Source organism: Oncorhynchus masou, chromosome 29, assembly GCF_036934945.1.
Source record: "Oncorhynchus masou masou isolate Uvic2021 chromosome 29, UVic_Omas_1.1, whole genome shotgun sequence".
Classification (NCBI taxonomy): Eukaryota; Metazoa; Chordata; class Actinopteri; order Salmoniformes; family Salmonidae; genus Oncorhynchus; species Oncorhynchus masou.
In genome coordinates, this window is record NC_088240.1 from 47,552,353 (window position 1) to 47,565,520 (window position 13,168).

Consider the following 13,168-nt stretch of genomic DNA (forward strand, 5'->3'; position numbering starts at 1 on the left):
AGTCTGACCAGGAGGCCACTCTGTTTACTTCTTCAGCTGCGACGTTGTTTTGGGTCGGCCTTTGGGATTAGATCCAATGTCCTGGGTGGTGGTGCGAACAAAGAATCTGCTTCGGGAAAGTCGTATTCATGGTCGTAACATTGGTAAGTTGATGTTGCTCTCATTTCCAATAGTTATTTTTTTTACCCCTTTCTCTCCCCAATTTCGTGGTATCCAATTGTTGTAGTAGCTACTATCTTGTCTCATCGCTACAACTCCCATACGGGCTCGAGAGACAAAGGTTGAAAGTCATGCCTCCTCTGATACACAACCCAACCAGCCGCACTGCATCTTAACACAGCGCACATCCAACCCGGAAGCCAGCCGCACCAATGTGCCGGAGGAAACACCGTGTACCTGGCTTGGTTAGCACGCACTGCGCACGTCCCGCCACAGGAGTTGCTGGTGCGCGATGAGACAAGGACATCCCTACCGACCAAGCCCTCCCTAACCCGGACGACGCTAGGCCAATTGTGCGTCGCCCTACGGACCTCCCGGTCGCGGCCAGTTACGACAGAGCCTGGGCGCGAACCCAGAGTCTCTGATGGCACAGCTGGTGCTGCAGTACAGCGCCCTTAACCACTGCGCCACCCGGGAGGCCTTCCAATAGTTCTTACCGGCTGTATGTATTAACATTTATAAGGGGATTGTGTCTCTGGAGCCATGAAAACCACAACACAACGGGAACCTGAAGGGATTCAATAAGTAGAAACTGGATCAACTCGCTGACACTCACAGGTTGATAGGAACTGTGATAGGAATGTGTTGAACAAGGCTTCCGGGTTCCTGGCTCTCTTGGCGGCCAACATGCGGAAATCGAAACCGCATAGTCGGCCACGTTACAGGAGACTTGGCGTAGCCGGTGTAGCTTCTGAGCAGCCTCTCTCTCGGACAATGATGAATCAAACACTTTCTTCACCTCTGCCATGAACTCCTCCAGAATTAAACAAATGGTGGCTTGTAGCTCCAACACCGCTGTAGCCCAGACGAGAGCCCTCCCGGACATCAGTGTTACAGTGGCTTGCGATAGTGTTCATCCCCCTTTTTCCTATTTTGTTGGCTTACAACCTGGAAATAAAATAGTTTTGGGGGGGGGGGTTGTACCATTTGATTTACTCAACATGCCTACCACCATGAAGATGCAAAATAATTTTTTTGTAAAACAAACAGGAAATAAGACAAAAAAACTAAAAACATTGATCGTGCATAACTATTCACCCACCCTAAGTCAATACTTTGTAGAGCCACCTTTTGCAGCAATTACAGCTGCAAGCCTCTTCGGGTATGTCTCTATAAACTTGGCACATATAGCCACTGGGATTTTTGCCCATTCTTCAAAGCAAAACTGCTCCAGCTCCTTCAAGTTGGATGGGTTCCGCTGGTGTACAGCAATATTTAAGTCATACCACAGTGTCACGCCCTGACCTCAGAGTGCCATTTTATTCCTCTATTTGGTTAGGTCAGGGTGTGATTTGGGGTGGGCATTCTATGTTCTCTATTTCTTTGTGTATGGCCGAGTGTGGGTCCCAATCAGAGGCAGCTGTTTTTCATTGTCTCTAATTGGGGATTATACTTACGCAGCGCTTTTTCCCTCCTTCAGTGTGGGATCTTGTCTAGTTTGCACGGCAAAGCTCTCGCCGTAGTTGGTGAAGAAATGGTGCATGTAGTTGATGAATGCGCTGCTGCCTTTGCTGGATGACATGCCTTCAACAATCAAGTAGTTGACTTATTGTGGTATTCCTTCACAGCAGACACCAATCAAGCCAAACTTGCGAGGAGTTAAAAAGTAGCTGCATAAGGTCAGAAGGATGCACCTGCACCTGCAAACAACAAAATAATATTAAGATAAATGAAAAATAATTGTCTCACCCCTGTTAATCTGTCTTTACACCGCTGAGTGAAATATACTTGCCTGCCTCATATATATATATATATATTTTTTTTTTATTGGTGTATATCTATCCATCTATGTCGTTAATCAGCATAATAGAGGAACTGTTTCTTACTGAGCAAAATCAAAGCTGGAATGCATCCTGATGTCTTTGCTTGCTGGTTCAGAAGGGGCCCTCAGAGACAACTGCAGGTCTTGACAGGTGGTCTTGCAGTCAGCAACCATTTCTGGTAGACAGACCGCTCACTCTGAACAAGCAGGAGATGCTGCTCTTGCTTCTTCAGCTTGGCTGACTTAACAGCTTCTGGAAGATAAGCAGATCTGAAGTTGTTCCTCTGGCACTGCCAGAACAGGTCTGTCCTGTGCTAAGTGCTTGAGACGTGGGGGCATCAATTTTCTCCACAGATTCCTGAAGGAAGACAGCCTGACTCCACATACCTCTGGTATACATAAAAAATGTGAGATCAATAAAAGTAGTGCCAATTATGTTGGAAGCCAATTAAATAATCAAAATGTGTTTATGCTTTACATACCAAGTGTCGTCATCGATTCCTTGTAGAGATGCCACACTGCTGCACACACCTGGTAATACTATTTATTATTATCTGCATAGTTCTTAACCTCTAGTATCCGGGAGTGTAATCATAGCCTCAAGCTCATTACCATAACGCAATGTTTCCTATTCATGAAAATTGCAAATGAAATAAATATATTTAAACACAAGCTTAGCCTTTTGTTAACAACACTGTCACCTCAGATTTTCTAAATATGCTTTTCAACCAAAGCTACACAAGCATTTGTGTAAGAGTTTTGATAGCCTAGCATAGCATTAAGCCTAGCATTCAGCAGGCAACATTTTCACAAAAACAAGAAAAGCATTCAAATAAAATAATTTACCTTTGAAGAACTTCAGATGTTTTCAATGACGAGACTCTTAGTTAGATAGCAAATGTTCATTTTTTCCAAAAAGATTATTTGTGTAGACGAATAGCTCCGTTTTGTTCATCATGTTTGGCTAAGAAAAAGACCGTAAAATGCAGTCACTTACAATGCCAAACTTTTTTCCAAATTAGCTCCATAATATCGACAGAAACATGGCAAACGTTGTTTAGAATCAATCCTCAAGGTGTTTTTCACATATCTATTCAATAATCTATCAGTGGTGGCAGTTGGCTTCTCATCAGAAGCAAACGGAAAAATACTGCAGCTGGAGATTACGCAATAATTGCGACGGAGGACACCAAGCGACCACCTGGTAGATGTAGTCTCTTATGGTCAATCTTCCAATGATATGCCTACAAATATGTCACAATGCTGCAGACACCTTGGGGAAAACGTGGAAAACGTAAGCTGACTCCTAGCTCCTTCACAGCCATATAAGGAGTCATTGGCATGAGGCGGTTTCAAAAAATGCGGCACTTCCTGATTGGATTTTTATCTGGGTTTTTTCTGTAACATCAGTTCTGTGGCACTCACAGACAATATCTTTGCAGTTTTGGAAACGTCAGAGTGTTTTCTTTCCAAAGTTGTCAATTATATGCATAGTCGAGTATCTTTTCGTGACAAAATATCTTGTTTAAAACGGGAACGTTTTTCATCCAAAAATTAAAATAGCGCCCCCTATATCCAAGAAGTTAATGAAGTTCACCAATCGCTGCAAGTCCTCATGCTTCAGGTGTAAACTGATCTTTCTTGGGCCAGCTCTCTTTCTCATTGGAGGTATTAGACCATTCTCCTTGTATGACTGGTGAAGAGTCAGGTGTGTTCTACTGATGCTGAAAGACAAACTCCAGATACTAACATTACACACACCTCATACATGTAAGTTAATGTTAGCTAGCAAGCCAGCCATCTAAACTCAGCTAACATTAGCTAGCTAACAGCAAGCTTTAACCTCTAGCGTCGAGCAATCCCGTATCCGGGAGCGTAATCATAGCCTCAAGCACATTAGCATAACGCAACGTTAACTATTCATGAAAATCGCAAATGAAATGAAAGAAATATATTCACTCACAAGCTTAGCCTTTTGTTAACAACACTGTCATCTCAGATTTTCAAAATATGCTTTTCAACCATCGCTACACAAGCATTTGTGTAAGAGGTATTGATAGCTAGCATAGCATTAGCCTAGCATTCAGCAGGCAACATTTTCACAAAAACAAGAAAAGCATTCAAATAAAATCATTTATCTTTGAAGAACTTTGGATGTTTTCAATGGGGAGACTCTTAGTTAGATAGCAAACACCAAGGACACCAAGCGGGCACCTGGTAAATGTAGTCTCTCATGGTCAATCTTCCAATGATATGCCTACAAATACGTCACAATGCTGCAGACACCTTGGGCGCATTCACAGCCATATAAGGAGACATTGGAACACAGCGCCTTCAGAATCTGGGCCATTTCCTGTTAGAAATTTCATCTTGGTTTCGCCTGTAGCATAAGTTCTGTGGCACTCACAGATAATATCTTTGCAGTTTTCGAAACGTCAGAGTGTTTTCTTTCCAAAGCTGTCAATTATATGCATAGTCAAGCATCTTTTTGTGACAAAATATCTTGTTTAAAACGGGAACAATTTTTTATCCAAAAATTAAAAGAGCGCTCCTATATCGAAGAAGTTAACTTGGTATTTTGTTTAGACATGTAATGTTAACGTTAGCTAGCTAGTTAAAAAATGAACTAAAATCCCAATCCATAGAGTAACGTAACCGTCAAACTCCTGCTGGCTAGCTAGCAGCAGGCTTTAACTAGCAATACAAACCGATTGTCATAGCTGGCTAATTTGGCTTAACCAAATTAGGTTCAATGTTAGATTCTTACCCATATACATGGATGAAATTTTCACAGCAGACTGCAGCCCCTTTTATTAAATAAGATGTCCTGTGTCGTTTCAGTTTAACTTGAACATGTGAGGAGTTATGTTTTGCCCGTTGTGTCAAGTCACTCTGGTTCACACTGACCATGTGCAATGCCATAAGAATCATCAGATCTTTCTCCCTCTCTGTCACCAATGCCATGGTTGCCTTTAGTTTGAAGATGTAATCAGGAGACGTGTTTTATACAACAGCCTTCTGTGTTCTCTTTTCGACTCCCATTTGTCTTCAAACTCCTTATCATTTGGGGCGGCAGGTAGCCTAGTGGTTGGAGTGTTGGACGAGTAACCGAAAGGTTGCACGATCGAATCCCCGAGCAGACAAGGTAAAAATCTGTCGTTCTACCCTAGATCAATGCAGTTAACCCACTGTTCCTAGGTCATATTTGAAAATAAGAATTTGTTCTTAACTGACTTGCCTAGTTAAATAAAGGTAATATTATATATTTTTTTTAAATCATACCAGACATTCCACAGATTTCAAAACTCGGTCAACTTCTTCCATGACAGCAACACTGTTGATAGTAACCGTTTCTTCTATATCACTGTCATCAGAAGACTCATATGTTTTTACCTAAATCAGGGATTTCCTCGTCTGATTAATTTTCTTTGTCAGAGAGAATGAGCATGGAATGATCGTCCTACAGAAAGTAGTCCATCATACATTTTTCCCACTGATCTTTGTTGATAGCGCCTCATAAATTCAGGGCAGTAATGTTATTGAGAGCAGTAGGAACATATTTTCAGTTCTCCATGGCTAACGTTATTTCTTTTGAAAAAACTGCAATAGAAAGGATTATCTACGCATTACGACCAGCTCATTTTATAGACACAAGATGCTACACCGCAGACCAATCCAAACTCATCTCTCGGCATGTCCAGCCCACTCATTATCTCAGCCAATCATGGCTAATGGGAAGGTTGCCCCGTTTTTCTGTTGCTAAACCAACTAGGCTCGTAATTTAACAATTGTATTCCAATGTACAGATGGCATACAAGTTTGATATTAAGGCAAATTAAAGTTTACATGTTCGAGAAGGCATTTTTGCCAAAAAACGCATTTTGATAAAATATTTTTTACATTCAAACGGCTCTCCTGTGAAGTCGTGACTTCCGACATAAGCCTATTTTTCTGAATCGGGTCACATATAGATAAATATATGGCTTTGGCCCTAGCTAAGTGCAGGAGCAAACTAGCCCAACCCTTACATGATGTCAATTAAAACATTTAGAATATCATCTCATGCCCTGAATTGACATGTAATGACTGACTCTGTTTTCTAGAAGAAAAAGAAACGCACACCTATTAAGACGAGGTGCTGGCTAGCGAGGTAGAAACTTGAAAATAAAAGAGAGCCGCACACTCTTGGAGCTCAGATGCAAAAATTTAATACCAACGTTTCGACAGCCAAGCTAACTTCATCAGGGTATAATCACAAACACTGCGGGATGACTCGTTTATATAGTGTCAAAGGACACAGGTGTCTGTAATCACTCTGTTTTCTACCAGTCAACATCACCAATGACTCTCTGTTTATACCTGCCAGGGAGGAAATGGAAGAATGAGAGGGTTGGTGGAACAGACATGAGGATAAGACAATGAACCGTACTATCTCTGATTGTATCTTTGTTAATTTTCTCACATCTTTGTATCCTTCTATTCATGCCTCCTCCAATCATTTATTAGGAGGAGGAAAGACGAATTAGGACTAATATCTATTTTTTTGTTTTGTTATTCTGTTATTCTTTCAGGTGATCCAAGAAGACCTGTGGGTTATTCCAAACAGGCCAAGAACTGGGAAGAGAAGAGAGCGCCTGAAGAGAAGACATTCAACTTTAGAACCCGATTGGTCCAGCAGTCTGTCAAGCGGTGGGAAGATGAACGGATTCATATACAAAGACCCAGTCTTCAAATTTGACACACCAGACCTACCTACCAACTTTAACCCTGTTGAAACTCCTGTAACCAACGAGGAGTTGGTGGAATAACGTTTCACCCTAATTTTGTAATTAACTTTAGCTGGCCTAATGATGTTGTGGAATGTCATCAAAAACATGTCATGCAATCATTGGGGTTGTGTGCAATATGACTGCTATGTAGACCACCCTGAACAGCATTATTCTCCATCTAAGGGGTGTATTCATTCTGGTAAATTCATGGGAATAGAAATCAGAATAACTAGAACGGGCTTTGAACCGCTAACCCTGGTAAACTCATGGGTACATTTGCAATGGTGCCTGGTATTGTCTTGAAATCAAATATTATTGTGGTTGCAAATGCTTTGTAAACAACAGGTGTAGACTAACAGTGAAATGGTTACTTATGGGCCCTTCCGAACAATGCAGAGAGAAAGAAAATAGAGAAAGTAAAACACATAATAATTAAAATAGTAAATACACAACTTGGCTATATACACGGTGTACCAGTACTGAGTTGATGTTTAGGGGTACGAGGTAATTGAGGTAGATATGTATGTATAACTAGGAATAAAGTGACAGTTAATAAACAGCAATAACAACGTATCAGTTAAGTCAGTTAAGAACAAATTCTTATTCACAATGACGGCCTAGGAACAGTGGGTTAACCGCCTTGTTCAGGGGCAGAATGACGGATTTTTACCATGTCAGCTAGGGGATCAATCTTGCAACCTTTTGGTTACTGGCTCAACGCTCTAACCACTAGGTTACCTGCCACCCCAATCATGTGATAATTGAAAAAGTTTGTGCAAAAAGGGTCAGTGCAGATTGTCCGGGTAGCTATTTGCTGAACTATTTAGCGGTCTTATGGCTTGGGGGGGGAAAGCTGTTAAGGTTCCTGGTGGTTTCAGACTTGTTGCATCAGCATCGCTTGCCGTGCATGATGCAATAATTTCCATAGTCATGTGGAATGTTCATTCAAATCATGCTAACTGATATGGCTTATGCAATGGATTGTATTTTTTGTAATGTCAGTTGAGTTGATTCAACAAATCACAGTACAGATTGATGGGTACACTCCCTGCTTTGCTCCTCTGGGTACACTCACAATGGCCGTCAGTACACTCATTATGCCATCATTGTCTTGAATGGGAACACCCGTTCTATTCAACAAGGGGATTCGATTAATCTGGCCCGGGTAATCGTGTTTTGCACCAGATAAAAGTTTGATAGCCCATGGAGAAATGAGTAAGATTCTGAGGGAAGATCTCAGTTGCATACTCCTTGCATCCTCTCTCCACGTGTCCTTTCTTAAAACACATTGGATGAGAAAGACAAGTCAGAATGCGAAGAGTATGCAATTGGGATCTTCCCTGTGATTCACATGCAAAAGTGATTGCTTTTGACAAAAATGCTCTACCTTTCTTCCCAATGAAAACTATTTACAAAAATCAAACATATAATTTATGTAAAAGTTGTATGTTTCTGGATGATGCACCATGCTGCCTTGTTGACATGACCAAGTGGTGCTGCCTTGTTGACAACATTACCGCTCCTTCCTTACCGCTTTTACCCGTTCACGTTGGTGCTCCCGGCTCAGCATAATCAAATCCGCCAATTCTGTTTCTATTACCCCACAGTTCTCAAAACTTGTACCTAGAGAGCTACCGTCCAAAATGGGTTTTCAAGCTAACCCAAACCTAGTCAAGCTCACTCGTTGGGAGTGAAAACCTACAAGACAGTTGCTGTCCAGGAACTTGTTTGTAAACATGGTCTAATGCTGAATGATAGTGTAAATGTAATTGTAAAAGGGTTTGTACAAACAGTGGAAAGTCAAATTCAAGGACTTTCAAGTACTTTTTCAAGCACTAATATTCAATGTGTGTTGCTATTATGCAACTGTTTCTAGTCGCCACTAGATGGCAGTATATCGCCACAACCGTCATGAAAAAACCACCTTATTTACTACTCAACACTACCTTAAAGTTCTACTCAACAATACGAGTTTCACTACTTATTACTACATACATGAATGGTTAGTCAGAACTTATGATGTTGACTGGTTTCCTTATATGAATTGTAACTCAGTAAAATGTTTGAAATTGTTGCACGTTGTGTTTATATAAAATCGTTTTTATGTTTAAATTGTCTTTCTGTTTCAAAATATTTGGTCCCACAGGCTGTCCCAACACATAATTACATGAAAGTGAATTGTGACAGTGGTATAAAAGGCCTTCTGATGACTGTGAAATGTTGTGTGCTATACCCATTTGAAGAGAAACAAGTTATTAATGTGTTTGATAAGATTTAAAGACTCTCTCAGGTGACCCAATTTACATTTTAGGGGACCCCACATGGGTCTCCCTGCTTACTCCAGTGCTTCCTTTCTGTGTCTCCAGGGCACTCTGGCGTCACCCCAGGTGAGTCTGCACCACTCTCATCCAGAGTCCTCTGTTGTCCAACTGTTTGTACCTGTTTGTTTTCCTGATTTACCCCCGCATTCCCATCATAAGGCTCTCGATTTATGATCCCAATTATCCCTGTGGCTAGACCTTTCCCAGTGCACGCTCTGGATAGTCAACCATTGGGGTCCGGGCTAATCACCGAAGCCACTATCTCCCTGGCCATGGTGATGCAGGTGAGTCACGAGGAGAGAATCAGTCTGTTTCTCATTGGTACTGGGCCTTCCCTGGTTAGCTCATCATAACCCCACTATTTCATGGCAACAGAGGGCTCTCACGGGGTGGTCGTGAGAGTGCTCAGGGAGGTAGGTAGGGGTTTCCGTTGGTGCTACTACGGTGGAAAGTCCAGACCAGGTCTCCACTGTGCGCATCCCCCTGAATATGCTAATTTGGCTCTTGCCTTCTGCATAAAGAAGGCGACTCAATTAATAACCACCCCATTGACGGGGGGATTGTGCGATAAATCTCCTGGTAGACGCTGCACTTCCCAGGAGTCATGTGTATCCCCTGTCGCAAGCGGAGATGGTGGCTATGGAGACATATGTCTCCCAATCCCTGCATCAGGGGTACATTCGGTCACCCACTTCACCCGTCTGCTCGAGTTTCTTTTTTGTGAAGAAGAAGGATGGACGTTTGTGCACTTGCATTGATTATCGAGGTCTCAATCAAATCACAGTGAGGTACAGTTACCCGCTACCTCTTATCGCCACAGCGATTGAGTCAATGCACGGGGCGCGCTTCTTCACAAAACTGGATCTCAGGAGCACATACCACCTGGTTCGTATCCGGGAGGGAGATGAGTGGAAGGCGGCGTTTATGTTCCACTTCTGGACATTATGAGTACCTCGTCATGCCGTACGGGTTGATGAATGCTCCATCAGTCTTCCAATCCTTTGTAGACAAGATTTTCAGGGACCTGCACGTGCAGGGCGTAGTGGTGTATATTGATGACATTCTGGTATACTCCGCTACACACGCTAAGCATATGTCCTTGGTGCGCAAGGTACTTGGATGACTGTTGGAGCATGACCTGTACATCAAGGCTGAGAAATGCCTGTTCTTTCAGCAAGCCGTCTCCTTCCTAGGATATCGCATTTCCACATCAGGGGTGGGGATGGAGAGTGACCGCATTTCAGCTGTGCGTAATTGGCCGACTCCCACCACGGTAAAGGAGGTGCAGCTTTTTAGGGTTTGTCAATTACTACCAGAGATTTATCCAGGGTTTTGGTCAGGTGGCTGCTCCCCTTACCTCACTGCTGAAGGGGGGTCCTGTACGTCTGCAGTGGTCAGTTGAGGCGGACAGGGCTTTTGGGCAACTAAGGGCTCAGTTTACCTTGGCGCCAGTGCTGGCCCATCCGGATCCCTCTTTGTCGTTCATAGTGGAGGTGGACGCGTCCGAGGCTGGGATAGGAGCGGTGCTCTCAGCTCTCGGGTACACCACCGAAGCTCCGCCCTTGTGCCTTCTTCTCGAAGAAGCTCAGCCCGGCGGAGCAAAACTATGACGTGGGGGTCCGGGAGCTGTTGGCTGTAGTCAAGGCCTTGAAGGTGTGGAGACATTGGCTTGAGGGGGCTAAACACCCTTTTCTCATCTGGACTGACCACTGCAATCTGGAGTACATCTGGGCAGCGAGGAGACTGAACCCTCGCCACGCAAGGTGGGCCATGTTTTTCACCCGTTTTGTTTTCGCCCTTTCGTACAGACCAGGTTCCCAAAACGTTAAGGCAGACGCACTGTCCCGGCAGTATGACAGAGAGGAGCGGTCCATGGATCCCACTCCCATACACCCCGCCTCTTGCTTGGTGGTGCCGGTAGTATGGGAACTGGACACGGACATTGAGCGGGCGTTATGTGCAGAGCCCGCTCCCCATCAGTGTCCAGCTGGGCATCTGTACGTTCCATCGGCTGTCCGTGACCGGATGATTGGGCCCACACGTCACCCTCCTCTGGTCATCCTGGGATCGGTCGGACAGTGCGCTGTCTTAGTGGGAAGTACTGGTGGCCCACTTTGGCTAAGGATGTGAGGGTTTATGTTTCCTCCTGCTCGGTGTGCGCCCAGTGTAAGGGCTCCTAGGCACCTGCCCAGAGGTAAGTTACACCACTTACCCGTTCCACAACGGCCGTGGTCGCACCTGTCGGTGGATTTCATAACCGATCTTCCACCTTCACAGGGTAACACCACGATCCTGGTCGTTGTGGATCGTTTTTCTAAGTCCTGTCGTCTCCTCCCTTTACCCGGACTCGCTAGGAGGCCCTGTTTACTCTTCCGGCACTATGGGGTGCCTGAGGATATAGTGTCTGATCGGGGTCCCCAGTTCACGTCGAGGGTCTGGATGGCGTTCATGGAACGTCTGGGGGTCTCGGTCAGCCTTACCTCAGGTTTTCACCCCGAGAGTAACAGGCAGGTAGAGAGAGTTAACCAGGATGTGGGTAGGTTTCTGAGGTCTTATTGCCAGGACCGGCCGGGGGAGTGGGCAGCGTTCGTGCCCTGGGCAGAGATGGCCCAGAACTCGCTCCGCCACTCCGCCACTCCGCCACTCCTCCACTAACCTCTCTCCCTTCCAGTGTGTGTTGGGGTATCAGCCAGTTCTGGCTCCTTGGCCTCAGAGTCAGACCGAAGCTCCTGCGGTGGATGACTGGTTCCAGCGTGCGGAGGAGACCATGTCCATCTTCAGCGCACCATGCTGCGCCAGAAAGTTGGTGCAGACCGTCACCGCAGTGAGGCCCCGGTGTTCGACCCGGAACCTGCCCCTCCGCCTGCCCTGTCCGAAGCTGGGTCCGCGGTTTGTGGGGCCATTTAAATTCCTGAGGAGAGTGAACAAGGTATTTTATAGGTTACAGCTTCCCCCCCGATTACCTCATTAACCTCTCATTCCATGTGTCTCTCCTCAGGCCGGTGGTGGCTGGCCCGCTCCAGGAAGCTGAGGTGCGGGAGGTTCCTCCACCTCCTATGGACATCGAGGGGGCCCCGGCGTACTCCGTTCGATCCATCCTGGATTCGAGACGTTGGGCGAGGGGCCTTCAATACCTCGTGGACTGGGAGGGGTATGGTCCGGAGGAGAGATACTGGGTTCCGGAGGAGGATGTGTTGGACCCTTCTATGCTGCGGGATTTCCACCGTCTCCGTCTGGATCGCAGTGCACCTCGCCCTCCGAGTCGTCCCGGAGGCCGGTGTCAGCTCGCTGCTGAAGCCGCGCGTCAAGGGGGGACTTCACTGCTACCAGTTACGCACCCCTTACATGAGCTCAAAACATAATCTCTTACCCAACATCATGAACCCCAAATATTCTCAAGCTAAGCCATTCCTTTTATTTGTTTATTGTTTTTGTATGTTTTATTCAGCATTTACATTTGTGTTTGTGTTATTCTTTGTTTATCGTTCTATAACACTGGAAAGAATATAAACATCCAGACGATATAACATATACATAATTCAAAATCATATTTTTTAACATGTATGTATTAACTAACGCTGCAAAATGTACAAAATGTGTAAGAATATGTCAAAACAACAATATACACTGAACAAAAATATAAACGCAACATGTTAAGTGTTGGTTACAAGCATTTCGCTATACTTGCAATAACATCTGCTAAACATGTGAATGTGACCAATACAATTTGATTTGATTTGGTCCCATGTTTCATGAGCTGAAATAAAAGATCCCAAAAATGTTCCATATGCACTGAAAGCTTACTTCTCTAAAAGTGTGTGCACAAAGTTATTAACATCCCTGTTAGTGAGCATATCTCCTATGCAAGATAAGCCATCCACCTGACATGTGTGGCATATCAACGGATTAAATTGCCTGATCATTACACAGGTGTACCTTGTGCTGGGGGACAATAAAAGGCCACTCTAAAATGTGACTTTTTGTCACATAGCTCAATGCCACAGATATCTCTAGTTTTGAGGGAGAGTGTGCAGTTGGCATGCTGACTGCAGGAATATCCACCAGAGCTGTTACCAGAGAATTGAATGCTCATTTCT